A 23,610-nucleotide genomic window follows, 5' to 3' on the forward strand; every position below is an offset into this window, starting at 1 on the left:
GTTCAAGTCTCGATAGTTGACACATACGTAGATGATTCCTTGTTTTTTATCGACAGGAACCAGATTGGAAACCCATTTCGTTAAATGAACAGGATAAATGAAACCAGCATGTAAAAACTTTTCAACCTCGTTTTTTATGACTACCATTTTGCGGGGATGGACTAGTCAAAGCCTTTGACAGACAAGTTTAGCATTGTCGTAAAGTTTGATCTCATGCTCGACAATAGAAGGATCTATGCCAGGAATTTCCTTGTAAGCCCAGGTGAATACATCATAGAATTCCTTAAAAAGGTAGGTGAAGCTTGCAATTTCCTCAGGATTGTAATCCGCTTCAATCTAGATGTTTTCCACGATGCCTGTCTTGACAGAAATATCGATGAGCAATGTCTTTGAAATATTTCCCATGTTTCCTTCTGCATCCAAAGTTTGGATAGTCGTATAGGGTGAGGAAACGATTTCTGGTATGTCAGGTGACAGGATTTGAAGAGGCATCATGTCCAAATCAGATATCGAAACACGATGGTGTAAGTCCTCCCAAGGTCACTCTTCTAAACTCATGATTTCTCTAATAGCTTCGTCTGTAGGTAGGACTTGATTGAGTGGATCAAATGAAGGAATAGTTATGGGAGGGGAAGTGGTACCGTTGGCTGTAACCAAAGTGACCAAAGATTCGGATGCAAATTGAATGGCTTGGTAGGCCAATTCAGCTGGTGACAGTGGCATTTGTTCTCCGTAAGTGTCAATGTCTGAAGGAGCCGGTAGGATCCATGGATCGGTCTGTTCATGAGGAATGGATGAAAGCATATTGACCGTCTATGAAACCTTGGGTGGCTGAAGAGGGAAACAACCCATCAGGGAAGAAGCCTTCAGTAGACCAGTACCAATACTGACGTAAGAGTCAGGTACACCACCTACTAGGGGTATAGAGCCGCTTGGTAACGGGGAATAATCAGGGGTGCAAAAGGACAACTGGTCCACTGTGACTACCTTTCCATCCAATGGAAATAGGATGATGCGAAAGACAGTAGACACAATGGCCGTCATGGCATACGTCCAACTGCGACCCAGCAAGAGATTATAGTCGAGTTTTTTATCTACAACTTCTATGTCCACCATTACCGTTTTCCCATACAAGGTGATGGGGTAGCTAGCTAGGTAACCTTTTGGGATGAAAGTGTGGTCGTTGAAAGCTTTAAGGGAATTTGACGGTGGGGATAGGGTTGGAGAACCCAAAGCGAGCCAACATGAAGCCGACATGATGCAGGTAGAAGCACCTTTGTTGATGACAGTTCTATGTATACCTTTACCTTTCAAAAATATTTGCACCTGAAATACAAGTTGGTTGGAAAGGGGAGGTTTACACTTTTCCATGTCAAAAATTGCAAGCATGGAATCCTATGAGTCGATAACACCAATATCTGAAAGAAAAGCTTTCCTTTGTGCTGAACATGTTTGTAATACTTCGAGCATCAACATAGTCGATGGCGCTTGAGCCCAGTCTTCTACAATGCTGTAGTTTTGGGCAGCACGTGCAGATGTATTATGCGTTGTGCATCAAAGTGCCCCTTTAGGGGGGCAAATCACAAGGTTAGAAACTGGCCTTTTGATATGGAAATCATTGGGCAGTGATGGGTTTTGACTTGAGGAAGGTTCCTCTACATGAGCAACAAGAGCTCCATAGGATTTGGCTCTTGTTTGTATATCTACTATTTCAAAGGTGTAAAACGGTAGAGGGTCCTTCACAAGTTGAACGATGTTGCGAACCACTGTTGCCCCCTTGTGGGGGTTGGGATTGGTTTGCAATGAGGTGTTGTTGCTTCTGAGCGGGGAAAGGATTATTAAGGATAGCGAGGGTTCTACCAGTATCCTTTTTAGCAGTGAAATCTGTGCATTCCTAAAGACGTGAGCAGTGATATGTCATGTGGTCTTCAGCACATATTTTGCAAGGGAATCTGGAAAGTTTATCCTTTCCATCATCAAGAGGTGCAATATCCTTCTACTTTTGGTTTTGCTACTTTGTTGGCTACTCCTCAGAAGAAGCAATATTTTTCTTATTCTTCTTGTTCTTAACACTTGGTTTTTGTGTAGATTGCACATATTTTATCGTGGTGGTAGGAAGAGTAGTTGATTTGGTAGAGGGGTCCACTGACATCTGGGCAATGAGACCGCTGAGTTATTTTATAGCAACCCTGAAGGTTGTGCTGATAATCCCATCAGCATGCACTCCGGGGTGCTGAGTAGTGGAAGCATTGGAGTTGTGAGGGGCACTGGGGATTACGTCATAAAGGGTGCTACACTGTGAATATATCATATCTAAGTGTTGGGCACAACATATGGATTGGTCTTCTTGACTGCACCACCTAAGGTGACATCCTTAGCGATTTGGGGGAGTAGGGACTTGCAGAACTAGTCTGCTAAGAGATAGTTTGGGAGGGGAGCTTTGACTAACCTCTGCCAACGTCTCCATTCATGTATATGTGGGTGGCAGTATCCTGACATAATGAAGTGAGGAGTTTCGTCCCAGTCTCATAGCGGATGGGTAGCTGGAATTGCATTAATAATTCCATTGCTAGAGCATCAAAGGTATTGACTAACGCGCATGGTAATTCAATGTACCACTTGGCTGCGTTGCCAGTAAGGGTGCGGGGAAAAAGACATAACTGGATACTATCATCCATCATGGAGTTAGAAACACAAAAAAGATGATAGGTGGTGATATGGGTACCCAGATCCTCCCCTTGTTTCCCTTCGAACTTGGGGACGTATGTTGGTATTTTCTGCGGGATTGGCAGCCAAAGTAAGTTATGACAGATGGGGTCATTTGTAAGTTTGTACGAGTTGGGGATATCCAACATTGCCAAGAAAGGTAGAGTGTGTGATGCCCCCGACTCGGACAAAGGCGATGACATATGACTTGAGGATCCTTGCAGTCCTCCCATCGTTTGAGTCCCAATATTATACATAAGTTGCGTGGTATAGTAGTTGCCTTGGGGTATGGCATTGTAATGTAAATTTCCATGGGGATTGTGATGCTGGGCTATAGCATTTTCCCCAGGATAATCAGTGCCCCCTTGACTCATTTGAGGTTGTGAGTAGGGTGCCCCCATGGATTGGTTGGGACCTCCTTGAGGATTCCCGCCCACCACATAACTAACCATATGTCCTTGACTAACATAAGGAGTGCTCATGTCAATCAATGACTGACCATGCATGCCTGAAAATGGAGGGGGAACTGTTACGTTCCCGACCAGTATATGCATATTGGGAGTGCCCCCAAATACTTGGATCTGGGGGTTAGAACTATATAATGGATGCCAACCATATTGTTGGTTGAAGGGACCCGTACTAAATGTGCTATATTGAGCGTTATAAGGAGCGTTGTATGTAGCACTTGTCGAAGGTATAGAGTTTGACACTAAAGGGGTGGAACCCGGCATAGGATGGGTTCCACTTGTGGAGGTTATCATGTGAGGGTTTGTACCTGGGAAAAATGGGATAGCAGGGTTCGCCATTAACGGTGTGGTAGTGATCGTGAACTAGGGAAGTGGTGGGGGACCAAAAGTGTCCAAAAAGTTCCACGACACGTTAGTCATCGACGGGATGGATGGAAATGTTCCAATTGAAGACACAAGGGGTACAGGTCCGATGTGAACCAAGAGTGGGTCCAATAGATTCGTGATCGGAGGGTTGTAGGGAGGAAGAAATCTTGCAGTAAAGAAATCCTCCTATAAGTTTGAATCATCAGTTGTCCAAACAGATTCTATGTGAGATCTTGGATACTAATTTCCTGAAGATGAGGAATCTGGTTCATTGGGGCTCAGCGGTTCTTCCACAATGAGTGGAGGAAGTCCTAACAATCGTCTATATTGACGATGAGGGCCGGATGTATCCACGGTGACCGATAATTTTTATCAATAAATTTTATCTTGATATTTATTAAAGACTCAATGATAACACTCAGGCACCTAAAAAATAAAAAGTACACTAAGTGAATCAATCAACAAACATAGGGAAATGACCCTGTCTGATAAGCACCGATCACTGGAGATGAAATTCAGTATCACAATGAATAATAGAGAGGGTTGACCAAATGTACAGTTACGGTTACTCTAGAGCTTCGCCCGAACCTTAGATTGAGGGGCCAAGTACTCTCGTGAAGACGAGCACCCTCCCAAAAACTGAAGACAGAGTAGGTTTGTCTGTGTTAGGTACCAGGGAAACCTGCCCTAGTCACCTTATGTAAGTCCCTAAAAGTATGGTCACTAAGGATACCTCAGATCACAGACACTACCAAGGGGGACATAGTCGCAGACAGTACGCTGTGTGGGCAGGATACCTGAGTCCCTGACTCAGCTCCAAAATCCCCGAAGGGATCCCCAATACACAGAATACCCAAAGGAGTTGTAAGCAAAGGCAGGCTACCTTCACTTACAGTCTGATGTTGTCTCATATTTAGCTCCGCTTTGACTAGAGTGGTCCCTGTAGTATGAGTGCAGAAGGAATTTTCTCTCTTTTAATGACACTAGTTTTGGTTTCCGATCTTGGGCAGTCTACTCACACTGCCTATCCTAAGATCCTAGCCTGAACTAATTTTTGTTTGCTCTATAAAGAGTTACTGATTGATTTTAGGTAAATTTTGTGTGTACTTTTTTAGTGTCTTCAGTAGGGGTGTTGACGTATGATATTTGGTGGGACTCTGACTCAAAATCATGCAAGATACAATGCTTGAAAATATTCAATTCGATGAAATAAGTTGTATTCTACAAGTGAGAGTCTTTCATGCATTCATATTTGTTCCATGCATCCTAGTCATTATAACATGATCATAACCACCATAAATCTTTCCAATGCTTTCTAACAACTATTTGGAACCAAAATAAAGCATATTTTAACCAGCTAAGTAGAAGAATGAATAAAAAATGTCAATTTTTCTTTTATAAATAAATAAATAAATAAGAAGGAAAAAAAACTATTTCCTAAAAAAAGGTCTTTTAGGACACAGATCTTGCTAATAAAATATAGTTGCAGATCCTTTTTCAATCCATGAGCAGGATTCTGATCCCTTTGAGTTTATAGATACAGCGACATGTCAAAATTTGGGTGACTAACACTCTGTAGCAGAGGCCACAAAGAGTTACTGTTCTACCAACGCATTACTTGTGCAGACACAAAGCTTTATAAAGCTCTGTTTTCTCTACTAACCTACGTTAGTGTGGGAAAAGAGTTCAAAACAAGGCTTTGGGATCAGATCTAGGGCTAACTATATGAGGGAAGAATGCAGCAGCAAGGTCTTGATGGGCCAGAAAAGGAATGCAGAAGTATAGGGAGGTCTTAGAAGGAGGAGGAAACTAGGAACTATCCGGGTGAACCGAGAACTAATGTATAGTCCCCAGCGGAGTTGTGAATTTTTCTATAGGATAAAATGCATGGTATATGGAGATACCCTTAAGGGTCTTCTTGGGACCCTTGGCAGACTATAATATTATCTACAACTATCACAAAGTTTACATGCGTTTCCATAAACAATAACTAACTATCAAATCAGGACAGATTCATTACCTCCAGCGTCCGTGTAGATTTGCTGGAGAGCACAATGTAGCTAGGTGGAAGTCCCCTGAGCCAGCTCCAAATCAAGTCCTGCACATAGAAGAGACAAGCATAATCACAACATACAACCTTGATAACTAATACATGAATATATAAAATACATCTAGTTACACGTAACTAAGCTACTCATGCTAAAAGGTATAAGACAAACAAATAAATGAATGATAGTACCAACACCACAGAGTAGATAGTACAACTGCAATTCTATATTAATGTCGAAAGAGTGATTACAACCATCTATTGCAACAGCCTTCCCTTACCCCTCCAGATCCTCTCACTCTCTCCCTTCTTACCAACTTCCTATGCTTAGATTAGAGACTATGCTCGACAATCAAGTTATCCTTTCAAATGATTTGACCTCTATTACCATAGCCCTAGATTTGCTTATGTAGCAATCGAGTTTGGGTTGCAAAGTTCCTCCATGAGTCTCTTAAGGTAAAAGAAATTATGTTTCCAAGCTTTTGAGCTCTTTCTCATTTGCCTCCTTCATTAGGATTAGAAATCCCACAAATAGGTCGAACTTTAGATGTTTCCTTGCTTTCCTGAGTAGATTTAGGAGGGAATATAGAGATATTTATGAGTCAATTCACCCCTTTGACATCTATATTCTCATTAGGATCCACTAATGCTATCCCTAAACCAACAAGTAGAGTTAGTAGGGTCACTAACACTCCCTTAGGCTTACAGAGAAACTTTATAAAGCATGTTGTCAGTGTTTAGCCAATGTTAGTGTGGAAACAAGGCTTGTGATCTTGGTCTTTTCTTCAGCTATCATGTCTTTCCCCTTTGAGCTAATGAGGGGGTCATTTTTTTGTATAACACCTTTCATTGTGGAGGTATACTTTATATTATTTCAAGTAAATTGCCTTTCCCTGGACTCTATATCCATCATGCTTGCTAAAATTTGTTAACAATGTGTTGGATACTACTTCTATACAGATGTATTATTCCCCTTCCATTTTTTCCTCTATATATGTCATATTTCCTTATCATTCAACACACACCTTTCCTCCCCTCTTCTAGAGCTTCTATTGTATCCAAAAATTATGTCTTCCCTTAATTTCCAGTTGAGGCATTTTTATTGTTGAGTAATACTTCTCCATTTGAGTTGACTTTCTTTACCAAGCTTCTTGTTCCTCCACCTAGTTATTGATATCTTATTTCTTTTAATTCACTTCCTCAATCACAACTTCTTTTCTTATTCCATTCTCTCTTATCACTTCCTAAGTGTCCTTTACTAGTGCCATGTAATTCCCTTTAAAGTTGTCATTTTGCTTTGATTCTATTTTTCTTTTGATGTTTCAATGTTCTCTATTTTATGCATTTATATTCCTCTTCCATTCTACTTTCTCAATTTAACACCATTCACTTTTAAATTCTTCATTTAGCTTTGAGTTTCTTTTCATGTTTGATTGTTCTCTGTTTTATGATTTTATTTTCCTCCTCCATTTCACTTTCTCAATTTAACTCCTAGTTTTTGGACCTTCTTTACACATTTGATCTGTAAACAGTAGGCCTATGGCCTATCCTTTAACGAGCACTTCTACTCCACAGAATGAAATTAAAATTAGGTATTTTCAATTAAAAGTAGGCTGAGAACATGTTCATCTGCTATATATTAAAGTCGCAATGCCCTCAAGTCTAATCTCCAACCATGAATTTTGAGATGGGAGAGGATGTGATGTCACCTAGAATTCATTTTTATCCATAAATGATCTCTACAACTTTGGGCCTTTCCTCAACGTCATATTTTTATCAACCTTGAAATATGGTATGTGTTTGGATTCTACGTTCTTGAGTTCCCCACCAGTTTGATTTCATGGGCAGAATGAAACCATTTTTTTTTAAGACAACGATGCTTAGAATATCCTCAATCCCATGAGATTAGAAAGTAACCATTCACATTTATGCATCATCATAGAAAATTCTTAGCACCCAATAAAAATGGTGGGTAATAACTGGCTCAAGTTGGGCACGGGTGCACTTAATGGGAGTACTTGAGAACCCCAGAATCTCATCAAAACCAGTGCCAAGCAAAATTATTAAGCCAATGTAACCACCTCATTATCTCCACTGTGCATTGTCCTCTTCCTCTGTTGTTGATCATTACCTAGAACAAAGAGATGCTATAATTTTAATTCTTGCATGTTGGTCTCTCCCTTACTACGTTTTTATCCTTATTAGAAATTTTTTCATTCTCTATAGAGGCATATTAGAATCAACGTGAAGTTGGTCTCCTTTTTAGAGTAGAATTCCTTTTCTTTCATTAAGGTGTATAATTTGTTCCAATGTCACTTGCAACATATACCACAGATTTTCTTCCAAGTGCTCTTATTTCAGAGACTTCCCCATCCCTTACTTACAAGGTACATATATGAGACTATTCTGACCACAAATCCTTCCCATTTTATGACCTTCAGAAAATTCGTTGTCTTCTCCTTTCAGTTCTTGCTTGCTTCAAATTTGTGAGGTAGCTTCAAGAAATGAAATATCAATGGATCATCTTTTAACTGAGAGGGTTTAAGGAGCTCATGGGCTTCATTTCAATTGTATTTAATCATAGACATAGTGTTGATGGTTATAGGTTTTAGGGGTGACATCTTGTCAAAATTAAAACACCCCATAACTTCCTGCCTGCAAATTTTGTTGGGATCATAAAATTTTCCATTGTTCACATTGTCTTCTTAGTTAGGCCACTGAGATTCCTTTGTTTGTGTATCCTTTCATTGAGTAATTAACTTCCATGAAAAAGTTGTGAGAGAAAAAAGGATTCTCTCTTTCAATTCTGATTATAACCCCCATACTAGGGAGGATCATCAAATTTACTGTGATTTGAAATCATTGTTTTAAAATTAGAAACATATCTTACTTGCCTTAGGAGATTGCTCAAATTCTGAGAACAGATCTAGATTGGAAAATGCATCATCAGTTTGTATCTAAGAGGTGGTTTTACAATATTTTCCATAATCATTATCAAACTATATCCTCAATGATCTACCCCTAGAATCCATCTTCAAACATGTTTCAATTTTACAATTAATGAACAAGTTAAACCCTGTAGAATTTAGTTCTATTATGGGATGAGGCTACTCACAAAACATCCACTCATTGCACTGACCAAGAAAATTCAAATTATTGTGCTTCACAATGTAGGATTATGACAACTCTTTCTCCTTTTCTTGTGTGCTTGAGCTTCTGTCATTATCTAAAACAGGTAGTTTATCAAAATACATTATATATGGTCTGTCTTTATTTTATTTTTAAATACATCCAGATTGATATAAGGGTTGTTGTGACATGGTTCTTCTTGAATTACATCGCTTTCCCCAATGATTTCCATGCTATTGTTCTTGGATTCTCTATGAAGCTCAATTCTACATTAACAAACAACCATCCCTTTCAAATTTCTAGGTTGCCTCCTCCATCTGTGTCTGCATCAATCTCCTCAAATTCTAGCCTCAAAAATTCATTTGCAACAATAGTAGCATCATCCTCTTGAATAATATCACGATGACTACCCTCCATAAATGCTTGTTCATCTAGATAACAAGGCCTTCCTTCTCTAGGGCATTTGACAAATTCTGATGGGTTTCTTCCAAGATCTATCCTTCATATGGAACCATAAGTGCCTTCTCATGCAAACTACCAGTTTCATTACTTTTATTTGCATTATCATCCCTACAGCCTCACAACTCCTCTTTTGATCTAGAACATTTTGAGGAATACCGTGGAGGTACTCTTGCTATTCTCATCAGATATTTTCTTCTTTAGCCTTGAGATGTTACAAGTGGTATTAGAGCTATGGGTGAAAGAGAAGCCTCATGAAAGAAGCCCTATATCTAAGTTAGATTGATTTTCATCTATGTTGATTATACATATGTTTATGGAACCTTGATAGAAGGAAACACTGCAATCGAGTCAAAGAAATCTTACATCAATGAAGAAACCCTAGTCCTAAACTATCAAAGGGACAAAATTATTCAATTGATAAAAAATAAATTTTGGGCCAGTTAAATTCCAACCTATGGAAAGAAAGTATACTCTGTTTGTGATATGCTTCATTGCTCAACTACTTGCAATCCCAATTTCACACTGCATTCTACAACTATTTCAGTGGAAAAATTAAGTGGGACTCTGTGGTCTTCTTTCAGAAAAATCCCTCGATTAACCATTTTCATCTTCCCATCACAATGCAACCAAACAATAATATAGTGTCTCGTTTATACACAGTGTTCTTTGTCTTTGTTACACCAACGCATATCTTTTTTTGAAACAAAAAGTTATATCTAGCTCTTTCAACGAAACATCTGTGCATTCACATTTCAATATGGGTGATACCATCCAATTAATGGATTGCATATGTATATTTACATGCCCAAGCAAATAAAGAGACCCAGATATATGGTTGGAAGTCATTAAATGGCTGGACTTGAGAAAAATTAAAAGCTTGCCATATCACTGTCCATAATGAATTTACAATGTATTTTGCAATGAAACACAAAGAGGTTTAAGGAATTTTCTAATGTGAGGTAAAAAATGTGTGATATGGTTAAAATATCATGATACATGGGCCTTATAAAATATCCAATGTGTGGGACCATCATGCCCCTAGCTTGGAATGTTGCACACTCTTAAGCAACTACCCTCTCCTCTAATGTTCCTAATCCTTGTCTTGTTATCCCTTGACAACCTATCTTGCATTTCATCCAATATATTTGGTTCTCCTTACTGATAAAATCCATTAGAATCCTTTATTATTTTATAGTCCTTGGCTTCTTGGTCCTGATTAATTTCATTTGATTGCATGAGTAATAGTGGGGGGTTAAATCTCAAGCCAATATCATGAACTCCCAACTTTTGCATTAACATCTCGTAGAGAGGTGTTCTAGAGATGGTACTATGTAATTGGATAGGTGCATGGAACTCTCTAATCTACATGCTAGAATTAAAGGCTTGCCATCTTATTTGGAACCATATGTAGCTTCATCTCCTAATAGTCACATCATATCCTCAAAGTGTAAAATGACTTTCTATTTCCTTTTCTTCCAAATTTGTGCCAACTGTTGGTCTTCTATCAAGATATTATGAGCTATAATGATGATTTGAGGGTTAGGGTCCTCTACCCTAATCCATAGGGGAGAAATGAACTCTTTCCCTGACTCCATCTTCTCTTGTTTGCTCTCATTTCCTCATGACTTAGCCAAGAGGACAAAGCCAAGAGTTGGACATACCCCACATTGGGGTTAGGATCCCAAGAGGGTGAGCATAAAAATACATGTTTATGGAGGTAGAATTCACACAAATTTGTTTTGTCATCCATACTGCAACCCCAACAATATTTGATGAAATATATGGGATTTTGGACCTGAAGTTATCCTTACTATTCAAAATGAGAAATATAATATCTACACCATTTCTCTTTCATGAAAAGAGAATATGTCCTTGTTGGTTTTCTGCAACTATTTAGTTCCAAGGACAAGTTTTCCATGACTCCCAAAGAAGTTTCCATATCTAAAATCTGATTGTCCATAGCTATTATCACTCCTCTTGATTTCTCTAATTTTATTTGAGTTTCCTATTTTATTTTTCCAAGTGTTCCCTACTATTTGTCACTTTGATATTGAGGATCATCATATCATCTCTAAGTTGGTCTCTTTGATTTCCAAATTTTTTACTTCCTCTACTCCCTTTTCTATTGAGTCATCTTCCATTTGTGGGCCTATCTTGGCCTCTTCTATTTACAACATGACATTCTTCCTGTAATGTATGGTCCAAAAACCTTTAGATTATCTTTTTTTTTTCTCTCTTTTTTCCTTCTTCATGGTCCAATTTTAATTTTTCCCTCTTCCTGTAGCTCTATTCATTCTACAAGATATTTCTTTTCTCCTCTCAGCTTGGGGTTTCCTCTATATTTACTACAATTTTGGAAGATTCCTTCTATTTGGAGATAGAGTTGGTCCTAGGCCTATGCTACCTTTAAACTTGAGACTCGTACTTGATTAGTTGTGTCCTTTTCTTTGGCTTCAGGTGTTTCCCCCATCTTCACTACTTTGGATACAATCTCCTTTCAATTACCTTAGTTAATTTTATTTTATTTTCTTAGAAGACCAAGGGCTGGTGACTACTTTTTATTTTCCTTTCTTGATAGTTATGAGCCCAAGATAGTTTAAGGCTTCTTGGGTATGTTGTATCTCTTAGATGATAATAGTCAATTAATCATGCCAGAGCATCTAAAGATATTTGTTTTGGGGTTTTGGTTTTGGTTTTTATGGAGGACCAATGCATAGAGAAACTATAAGAATGATGTATTAACTCTTTTAGATAGTACTAATAGATAATAAAAGGGCTTCTTTTTAACTTCACACAGTGATTTGAATTTATGAAGTGTGTAGAAAGAATTGTAAGGAGATATGATTAATTTAGATTTCAGGCAGAAAGATAAATTATCATAAGTGGAAAACCTTTGTCAAATGTTCAAAAGTTAAATGAACTGTGCTTAAGATTACATAAGATGCTGACAATTTTATGATTTAGAGGGAACCTTTCAGACAGACAGTCCAATATCCAAGACTCTTTATGATAATAACTTCATAAAGGAATTTTAAGAATAAATGTAACACATTTATTCTCATCTGATATCTCTGTAAAATTTAAACATGTGAAGAATAAAAAAAAATGAATGAAACACATGAAAAACTTATAGAAGAAAACGAAACTGTATGAGACCAAATTCAGAATCCTTTGCTTTATTATCAGTGATCTAGAAACAGCTTGTACATCAATGCTTTTACAAAATTGCTTATGAAAGGTCCACCTTTGATAACTCGTAGAAGAGAGTTATTTATACAAGTTGAGTGTTAAGAAAACATCTTAAACAAATTTACAAAAATATCTTAATACAAAATCAGGAAAAATGAACTGATAGTCAATCTGTCACTATTTTGGTGTTGAACTATTGATGACTTCCTCAAAATTCTGAATGCGGTTGACCTGTTGATGTTGTTCCCCAAAATGTTGAATGTTGTTGATCTTTCTTTTAGTCAAGTAAATCAATTAACTTTTCCCAGCATTTATTATCTTGAATAGATAACTTAGTTACCCTTCGATAAACCTCATCCATTTCTGTATATTTAGTAAAAGTAGGTTTTACTAAAAATATGTGTTTTATTTCATTAATTATGGAAAAGGTAGCTCGAAGGGCATTCAGCACAGGCCTTGGTGTTGTTGTACCTTTTATATTTGAAACTGTAATTGCACTAGTCTTGACCTTTGTAAGCTTGCGGACATAGTATTCAATAGACATTAACTTATCATTTATCACAAATAGGGGGGGAAACCCCTTGCTGGTCAAGGGTTCTAGCCTGCTAAAAAAATTTTGGACTATGATATTAACACTGCTGCATTTTTCCTCCAACTGAAGAATGAGATTTTTATTTGTAATAACCTTCTTCACTTCTAGTATGGTTGTGATCCTGTCATCAATACCCACTACTTGAAGCTCATAGCTATCTTTAGAATTCAAAAACTTGATTATATCAGTGGTTATTTCTGGCTTGTCCTCAAGTTGATTTGAGATAGTTTCAATAGCCTCTTGATCTTTCTCCAACAAGTCTTTTTGATAAAAAAATTATTCTGATATAAGGCCAAATATCTTTGATTGATTCAATGATCTCTTCCCATATAATCTCCTTCACTAAACCTAGTGTATTTCCGAGGTAAGAGTCTTTGACTTCTTTCTGCAATACCTCAATTTGACCTCTTTCCCTCTGCAACTCAGTTGCATGTGAGTTGTCTGCAACTGATTTCATGTGTTGTAGTGTCTTCAGCTGATCCTACAATTTCTTGATTTTCTCTATCTAAATAGACAAGTTCTGAATGGCTTTAGGAAGTTGTTCAGCTCCTTCTGTTTTACTTTTGGTTGATGTTGTGCCTGAGTCAGAAACTGTAGTTATAGCGACTGTTGTAAGAGGAACTACATCCATTGGAATATTGGCCTTTTTCACAACTTCCTCTTTCTCTTTGAAATTTTTTTCCATTTGTTCCTCCATCTATTTTATTTGAAAATTTTGTTCTATGATCAGCTTCATCATGTCAGATTTATGAGCCTCAGTTTCTTCAATTTCTTTAGTCGTTGGGTCCCCTGAAGCCGACAATTTGAGTTGCTTCCTTAATGCTGAAATCTCAGCATTTTTATTCTTGACAATTTCTTCTGCAACCTTCATATCAGAGAGATCATATCCCATCTTCAGCACCAAATCTTCCAAATATTTGATCTTGGTGTCTTTTTCCAATGAGGAAACTTTCTCAAGCTTGATCTATGACTGTGCATTAGCCAAGGTAACCTGCATCTTTGATAGACTCATGGCAATGTTAGTTAAAGTGGAAGTAATCATTTGGCCATTCTGTTTGAGCATATAAATTTGGTTAATTGGATGTACATCTTTGACATTAAATTCGTAGGAGGTTTGCTTCTGGTAATGAGCAACAATTCTGGGTTGTTGAATCTAAGCTTGTAAGAAATCCATCTACATTTTACCCTTTTCAGAGTCAAAGACTAAAAGAAGTCTCGCTTGAGAACTAAAAGAAGTCTTCCAGAATTGAGTATAAGTGTTTAACTTTAATTCCTCATTCTTCTTGTTAATTTCACTGAAAACATGAAAAATATCATCTTCTTTATCCTTCTAACTGCCTTCACTGATCTAAATCACCAGTTGTTCATGAGATGTGGTGGAATGAGTGGGAGACTGAGTAGACTATCCACCAGACTGTGTGAAAAGAGATGTCTCTCCAATTCCATCAAATGTTGTTTTATGTGACTCATTAGTTGCACTGACCTTCAAAGAGATCTTAGGCCTCTTCTTTCTATGTACAATTCTAAAGCCTTTACTTGATGCTTCTTTTGTAGGGGATGACTGTTATTCCCTTCCTCGTTTGGCTATCTTTTCTTGTGCAAGTGGAGTTTGTATATTTGAAGTAGAGACTACCTGTTCTTCAGCTTCTTGAAGGGTGTTTTCCTTCCATTCTAACATATTTTTGTATTGTTCAATCTCAGGCCTGGCTATGTGATGATATGGAGTAAATTTATTTTCTACTATGAGTTTTGAAATCACTCCCATTGGATCATAAGACCAAGTAAAGCTAAGGCCAAACTTCATCTCTTTCAATAACTTGCCTTCTTCTTCTCCTATTGCTCTAGCGTTATAGATGAATGGACCAACCTAAGCTTTTAGCTTAAACTGTGATTTCTTCTTTGCAGCCATAAAATGCACTTCATCTGCATTGAGCCTCTACCTAATATATTCTAATGCAAAAATTCTCATAGGTAGGTACTTAAGTAGCTTGTAAGCTGGAAGCTCATAGCCAAAGACTCCGATTTCTATATAATTTTGGTAAAGATACCAATCTCTTGTTGTGGCTTGATCAACTAGCTACAAGACTTATAATTTCATCACTAATCCTTGGTTCTCGAGTACTGCTCAGAAGATTAATGGTTGGATTAACAAACAATTCTATGAACTGTTTATATGAAAATTCTTCTTTCTCCTTCATTCCCATAGAATTCCAAAAGATAACTGATTGTTGGTTCCCTTCTTCATCTAGCTTCTACAAAGTGAATGGAAACTTGTCTCCCTGAAAATAGATAAAAAGATATACAAGTACTGAATCATACTTGAATACTTCTTCAGTATTGAACTGGACAAATTGTTCATGAATGGCCTCAGCTAGAAATTAACTAACGTTAAAAAGAACAGTGGGTTTGGAACTAGCATAAAATATAGACAAGAATCCAATGATGGCTTCATCTACATATTGGTCAGAATAGTAACCAAGGAGATAAGAGAGAATGGTGGTAATTTTCTTGGTTCTGTCTGGGAATATAGATGAATCATAGGAAGGGTTTCTTTTAGGCAGAAGGCTATCTACAACTAGGAAAAGTTCTAGGGATTGAGCTCTTTTAGTGAAATCCATCTTCTGATAGGCTTCTATTAGGCTTTCATGAGAAAAAGGAGTGGTTGGCACAATAGTTGGGGCCTGCAACATCAAGTCAATGGGCTGGGAATTGATGGAGCACAGGATTTCTCCTATAGGTGAGATAATAGCTCTTTGAGTGGGGTCATAAGCTGCATGGCATTTTCTGATGAATTCAGGTGCTCAGTGGATCTGAGGGAAAATGTAATGTTGAAGATGGGAGTCCCAAAGTCCAATTTCATCAGTTTGATCAACAAATTGGTCCTCCATCCAACAATAGATCTCAAACAAGTCAAATTCGGACAAGGAATCATGGATTTTACAGTCTCTGTCAACTAAGGGAAGATGATGGAAATAAACTTGAGGAGGAATGAGAGGATTTTGGGTTTCTACAACTTCATTTCCCTTAGGAGGCATTATGTTGATTGGATTACAAACTGAAAGTGACAGAAATGGGAAGGATTTCGCTAAAACACAGTGAACTAAAAAATTGTAATTGAAAAAGATTGAGTGGACCTGGATGTTGGCTTGCTTGGAACAGGACAAAAAATTGACTTGAATGGTGAACTTGTCATTTTGACTATAAGCTTCAAGTATCAAGTGATCAATTGAGTTATAAGAATGCACTGTGTAATGGTTTTTATGAAAGAATAGCGTTTATAAGGCACAAAATGGAGCGGGTCTATTAATCAAGGGATAAATTAGTATTAACTCTCCAACGGGGCTGAGAAACAGATCAATGCAATATTCATTTGCAGGTGTGGTGAATGAAATGGATAACAGGCAGATAGACGGAATATTGGTCCATGTAGGATGATGGGACAGAGGAAGTGACAGGGTGTTGTCGTAGATGATGATGTGGGAGCGGCGGTGTTGGAGGAGGTCCAAAACCGCATTCGAGAGTGAGTTCGAGCGGTAAGAGGTTTGGTTTTTTAAGTCCTAAATGACTAGGAGTGGGGGTTGGCAGTTTCGGAGGGTGGTTTCTAAAACTGCTAACTTCGGACCCCCCCTCCGTTGATAACGTTCGGACGGCAGGGGAGGGCCGAGGAACAATGCAAGCCATTAGATCGGAGGGAAATGTGAGGGATGAAACGAAAATGGTAGGGGTTTAATTAAGTGAGGCAAAAGGTGATGGTGGGGTCGAAATAAATATGATGGATGTGATAGGTGTGGGGTCCGAAGGGAATCAATGGATAAAGGTGGCGAATAACATTGGGATTTAGAAAATTATGGTTAATTAAAACCATTGGTTACATTCACATATATCCAATGTTTTAAGCTTAGGATAAACATCCTATCATACTCCAATTTTATTTCATTTCTCTACCTACCCTTAACTCTCCTAACATTTTTCAAATATTAGTCACCTGAGTGCATTTAGACTAGCAACTCAACATTTTGATTTTAATGATTAATCTACTTCTATCCCTTATTGCTTCCATTGGCTCAGATTAAACTGTTGAGCCAATTTTATTTGCTACCTATTAACAAACAATTTAAATCTAATCCAATCATGATTAAACTTTACGATTGGATTGTATGAACTAGTGTGGCATTTAAACAATCTACACACAACTTTTATTTGCAAAAATAAAATTGACTAAGAGTAGTGGCATTTGGATGTGCAACACTTTCAGAATTTATTATTTTTTCTTTTATTTCTAACCTAACATTTTATTTTTTGCCTTCCTTTTTTAGGGCATCTATTCTAACATTTTATTTGATATGGACTTATTCATCAAAATATTCCTAACATTTTGTTTCTTTATTATTTTTGTCCATATCCTAACTTAACATTTTCTTAAAATATATTTTCATTTTTTTCTAACTTACCAAAATAAAAAAAATGCTACAACAGGTTCATTGAGGATCCCTATTTATCCATATCTATGAACCCAATCTATGGAATAGGACATTCTTAGCTATGCAAGGCATCATAAAGAATCAATTTAATAATCCCATTATGGGCCAAAGACTCATGTTTCCCACTTTTCACCTTATCGCTCATATCATTTGATGATTGTAAAAGGAAGTGAAAAATGCTTAGATTGTGAGATGGTTATAGTGATATTGGTGTCTAAGTTGATATAGTAGTCTCAATTGATATGCAAATACCACACTAAATCTCCCATCATAAGAGATGTATTTCAGTATGTGGTATGCAACTTCATTCCAGGGAGATGGAAAACTCTTGCTTTTGAATCCATATTTATCCTCTATAACTTCCTTATTATCTAAGAAAAAAAATCGTTTTTACAAAGAGTGGCATCTTTCCTCTCCTCCTTATCCCATGGTAAACCTTGAGGAACGCATGTGACTATCAATTGTCTCCTCATTGATACAAATCACTAATCCTCTCACTGCGGTCACATAATCTTCCCCTCTGTAGTTTTGAAATTTGAGGAAACTTCAAGGGTCACATCATCATCATCATAAGCTCTTCTCAAAATCCCCCAGCCATTGATTTCTCTAAAAAATGTTTACAACCCTAATATTCTGATAAAATCTAGCAGCGTTTGTGGGTTCTCTTCCATTAAACCCTACCCCCATTCTATATAAGAACAAATAGAAGGTTGTTTTTAGAAATAAAGGGGGTTATCCTATTGTTTTATCTTTTTTTTCCTTACCTTATCAACTTTATTTTAGCATACTATACTTATGTTTATGGAAATTCTTATAGGAAGGTTTCTAAATTTTGAACAATCAACGTATGCATCCTAGAAACAATTGTAGTAGAAGAATTCGAAAAAATGTCAAAGAAGAGGGAAAAAAAAAACAAAATGACTCTCCATTGTCGTGGCTTTCTTCTATTGAGCTTATTGTGCTTCCTATCTGGAGTTTCTTGTAGATAATTGCAATCTTATAGTCATTCATGTAGCTAATACTATAGAAAGAATTATTCTTCTTGTAGCAAATTGACGAGGAGAAGTGAAATGACATGTAGGCATGGTTGAGCAAAAAGGGTGGTGAAAATGAATTGGATCAACACCAAGAATATAATCATAACCTTTAGTCATGTCTTTTATTTAGTTGTCCTTGCACTTTACTTAATTATCTCTTTGGTTAAATTCTATTTTCCTTTATCCTCGATTGGTGATATGGCATTGTGTCACCTTTTGGATGAATATTGTTGATGTCTCATATGAATATGGTATCTCTACCAATTACAAGAGAACATTTATATAATTTCCTCCTATCACTTCTTACATGTAAGAGATGGGCCCCACTTGACTCGAGCTAGAGTGTTGAGCTCTCCCTTTTTTATATTTATATAAAATTTTATGATAAAACAATTGCATACAGTTTTGACCCGTATGCAACTAAATGACATTGTATAAAAATATTAGTAAAGGGAGGCATCAAAGTACAATCATACCTAGAGGTGTTGGATAAGTGAATAATGGTGTAATTTCTACTACTGTACAATGTTGCATTTTATATGTTGAAACTGCTACATGACTACCTGCAGGGGTTCCTATGGAGGTACAAGGTACCATGTAGAAGTTGAGGTACTCCAAATTTTCATTTTTTTTTAAGTATGAGTCATGACTTTAGGATATTATATTTAAAATATTAAGGCTTGACTATGAAAATTTCAATGACTTGTAGCTTTTCCTCAATCCTGTAGCCTCCCTGTAGAAATAAAAGGAATGTGCAGATTTTTCTTGTTGGTGAGAATTTAAGTGGAAAATTTTCTTTAGTGGATAGGGGTTAATGAAAAGTTATTAAAATGAACAAGGATAGATATGGAATGGAAAGAAAATAGAATGAGATGGAAATGGAAATGAAAACTAGTAATGATGAGATAGCTATGGTAATGTATGGAATGGAATGGTTTTGCTACAAGGTGAAAATAAGTGCTTTGGTGACCTTGCAATTATTATTATTATTTTTTAATTTCTTTATATCCTTGTACTTTATACTAATGTGATTTATGCTTCTCTATTTCATTTTTGTCCTATGGTAGGCTCTTCAATTACCTTCTAATTTATTAACAGATAAATTAGAAACTATGCATGTAGTTATCAATCCCATGTTCATTTGGAACTTGTGAATTATTAATATTATCTGTTAAGTGCTAAAGAAATTGTAGTATTAATTAATTAATTGATTACAGAGTTTTGGTGTTATTTTTTTCCTATGTATCCTAGTGTGCACTACAGATATTAGCTAAAGTTTGTGCTTACAATTCTAAAATTTGTTTAGTGGTTACATTTCAGGATCCTTATTATTGATCATTGTATTTTGACATCTTGAATTAATTAATAACGAGAAACACTCCCAATTAGTTTTCTAGACCCCATAGCCAAAAGGATTCAAGCATGTAGCTCATTATTCATAATTGCATCATATATACTCATTGTTTTTTACTTTTGGCATACAAACCATTCTTTTAGAGGTAGTTTTTTATGCTATCACAACATATTTACGTGATTCATAAGGTGAGAAATCAATTTTTGGTGTACTTGAAGATTTTAGGTTTGATAATTATAGATCCTTTATAGGCTATAAATGTCTTCAAATTTTCACTTCTAATTTAATATCTTATACGTAACTATTTTTCCCTCTGCCCACTTTTCATAACTTTCATAACCATTAGGTAGGGATCTGCAATTTTGATGTTATTTTGCCTGTTTAGTAAAATATTTGCCCGGACTTTACAGAGTTTTATAATTTATTGAAGGTTATAGAATTTACAATTATAAAGTTTCAAGGTATAATCTTTAAAGAATAATTATTTAAAGGGTGCTAGCTTAATGGAAGAGCACCTGCTTTACAAGTAGGAGGTCAGTGGTTCAATTCCATCATGCCTTGATATTCATATGGAATGGTGACGATCGATTTTTATTGCCAAAAACTCTTTTGGCCATTACCATTGAGCTTATGGTGACATTTTTCGATCGTCACCAAAATATGAAATGCTGACGGTCAACAATTGTGACCTTATATATGCATTAATAATGATGGTCATGAAAGGTCCATCACCATAAATTGTCGTTGTTCATATGAAATGGTGATGGTCACTATCTGTCATTATAATTATTATTCATGTAGACAAACCTTGAATGTCACCACAAAACTTTGGTGACATTCAATTTTTGGTGACAAAGGCTTTTTTGAATATCACCAATGAGCTTATGGTGAAATATTTTTTCCCTCACCAAAATATGAGATGGTGATGGTCAACGAACGTCGCCATATATATGCATCAATAGTGACGACCATGAAAGGTCCATCACAGTAAATTGTTGTTGTTCATATGAAATTAGGACGGTCACTATCTATCATTATAATCATTATTCATGATGGACCTTGAATGTCACCACAACACCTATACTTTTGGCGATGCCACCTTTGGTGACATTCAGTTTTGTGGTGACAGAGGCTAAGGTCTGTCACTATTGCTCATATGAAATGGTGACGATCACTATCCATTATTATAAATCATTATAGGCGATGGACCTTGAATATCACCACAACACCTATATTTTTTTCAACAACACCTTTGGTGACGAAGGCTCTTTTGACCGTCACCGATGAGCTTATGGTGACATTTTTTTACCCTCACCAATGTCCTTTTTTCTTGTAGTGAGGTGACATGATTTCTTGACTATATTATCTGATGGCATGCATCCATATAGCACCATACTATGGTTCATGTTAGGGTGTTGGCCCTGGTTCTTTGAGGAGGGGTGGAGGAATTTCTCACCATGTAACCTCCAAGCCTAGAATCATGGGAAGCTAGTGATAGACACACTCCGCTAGATGTGTGATGAGATTGATCCAGTTGTCTATTGGGGAATTTAGGTAGATATATTTGACACTTATTCCATGTTGGTTCAATCAGTGGTTAGATCTATATATGTGATGCTATAATATACTACAACAGAGGAGGGATAGGATGGGAGCCAAGTAAGTTAGGGAGGATATGAGGCTATAGGATATTTGGGGAATCTTAGTGGGAAGTGGTATCCTCCCTTGACTTAATTTGGCTACTACATATTTCTCCCTATTTTGTCATGCTTTATTGTCATAATGCTTCCTCGCTACTTGTATCCTATTGACTCTAACTTCGAGACAAAGTTCTTTGAAGGAGGGGTGTATGTAATTCCATTACCTAATTCTATTATCTTACATTGTGATAATAACCTACTAGTTGAATGATTGTTCTTTGTGCTTAACTATAATAAGTATTATTAGTGTATGTATGAGGTATGTGTATGCTAGTTACATAGCCACACCTCACAAGAATGCGCTACTATCCTGTAACTTATTATGCAATATAATTAATTAACAATTAAGCTTGATTAGAAAATAAGTTGTGGTTAACCTTAATTCTGATTAATGATCAAGTTTATGGTTAGTCTTAAGCTTGTTTAATAGTTAATATTGATTAGTGTTTACTCAACCCTTAATCTTGACTTATAGTTTCTAAATTATATTTAAACATGATTATTTAACATTTGATTGATTGGATTCTTGGGAATCGTAATGCTAACTAACATGATCAAATATTAATATTTTATTCATTATCATTATTTTACTATTGTTCCTTCTTGGGCCTTGAAAATATGTTCCCTCAAATTAATTCAAGGGTAAGGGGGAGTGGGAGGGGATTGAGGAGAGGCGTGGAAAGGGAGTTAATGATATTTATTTTGAAGGGATTAGATGTCATTGAATAGGGAAATGAGTGGTTTACATTTATGGGGAAGTGAGACATAAGTGCGGGGGAGTGGGGATGATCCGAAATGATCAAGAAATGATCTGGGTTTTATCTAAAAGGGATTATTGGCCAAAAATTCAAAGTCATTAGATTAAAGTGAAACCATTTCCATCACGTAGAGATCAGAAAAAATATTCTAACATAACTTGAACAAGAAAAAACCAACTTCGTATGCATAATTTATTAAAGGTCAAAGTTCTAGTTAGAGAAGGTCAAAGTCAAAGTCAAATTGGTCAAAGTTGTAGAAATTCCTGTAGATTGACAAGGTCATGAAATCTACTAAATCACAGAACAAGAATCTACTTCTAGTTTTAACCAATGGAAGCCAATAGATTGATGAAAACAATATGAACAAGAAGAAGATAAATCAATGGAACATAACACAAGATGTATATGGGGAAAGCCACTACTCAAAAACCTGCTATCTGTATTGCATTGTTATGTAGCATAGGTGTAAATGAGCAAAGCTCAGAGGCGACATAGCAAAAATTTGGAGGCTCATTGTGGGAGTTGTAGGAGGTCCTTTCGAGAGCCAAAAGTTGCATTGGGTTCTTGGGGTTGATAAGAACACAATAGGACCAAGAAAGAGTCATGTTTATGTAAAAACAATGTACTTTGATGGATTTTATTGTTGAAGAATGTAACTAGGTTTGGTCTTCATATTTTGTACTTGAGTCAAAATATATATATTTTTTGTCAAAAATAATTTATTACTATTGACTTTTTAAAGCATGGGTTTCATGCTTGGGTCAATTTTAATAGGTCAAGGCTTCATTGTAGGCTTTAGGATTGAGTCAAAGTCTATCTTGTCATGTTTAAATCCTCCTCCATCAAAATCTTCTTGATGTCAGCATCAAAAAGAATCTCCATCAAGTCGACTTCCATAAGGTGAACTCATGTCATCCTATATGAAGACACAATTATTTGAATACTCATGTTGTCTAATTTTATATTGGATGACTACTATATATGCAAGCCTAAATCCTTCACTCAGATAAAAATTTTAGACAAGAATTTTAGAGACAAGTTTCGGTATCATTGTATGGAAGGAGCTCGGATAAGTGACATCAAATCTGTATTATTATAGTGATACAATTTCTATGCTATGGTAGATACATTTCGGTGATATTCCAGTTGAAAAGTCTCAGTTAAATTGCTGATATGATTTTAGAGACAAGCTCAACATCCCTCTATTAGAGACAATGTGGATTACAGTGGAGACTTTCAGTGATACATCACAGTAAAGGATTCACTACAACCATAGTGAGAAAGTTTCAGTGCTACCATAGTAAGAAGGTCGCAGTGATACA

The sequence above is a fragment of the Pinus tabuliformis genome, chromosome J (assembly GCF_031772625.1).
Source record: "Pinus tabuliformis cultivar Carrire ecotype Pingquan chromosome J, CPIR1, whole genome shotgun sequence".
Taxonomy (NCBI): Eukaryota; Viridiplantae; Streptophyta; class Pinopsida; order Pinales; family Pinaceae; genus Pinus; species Pinus tabuliformis.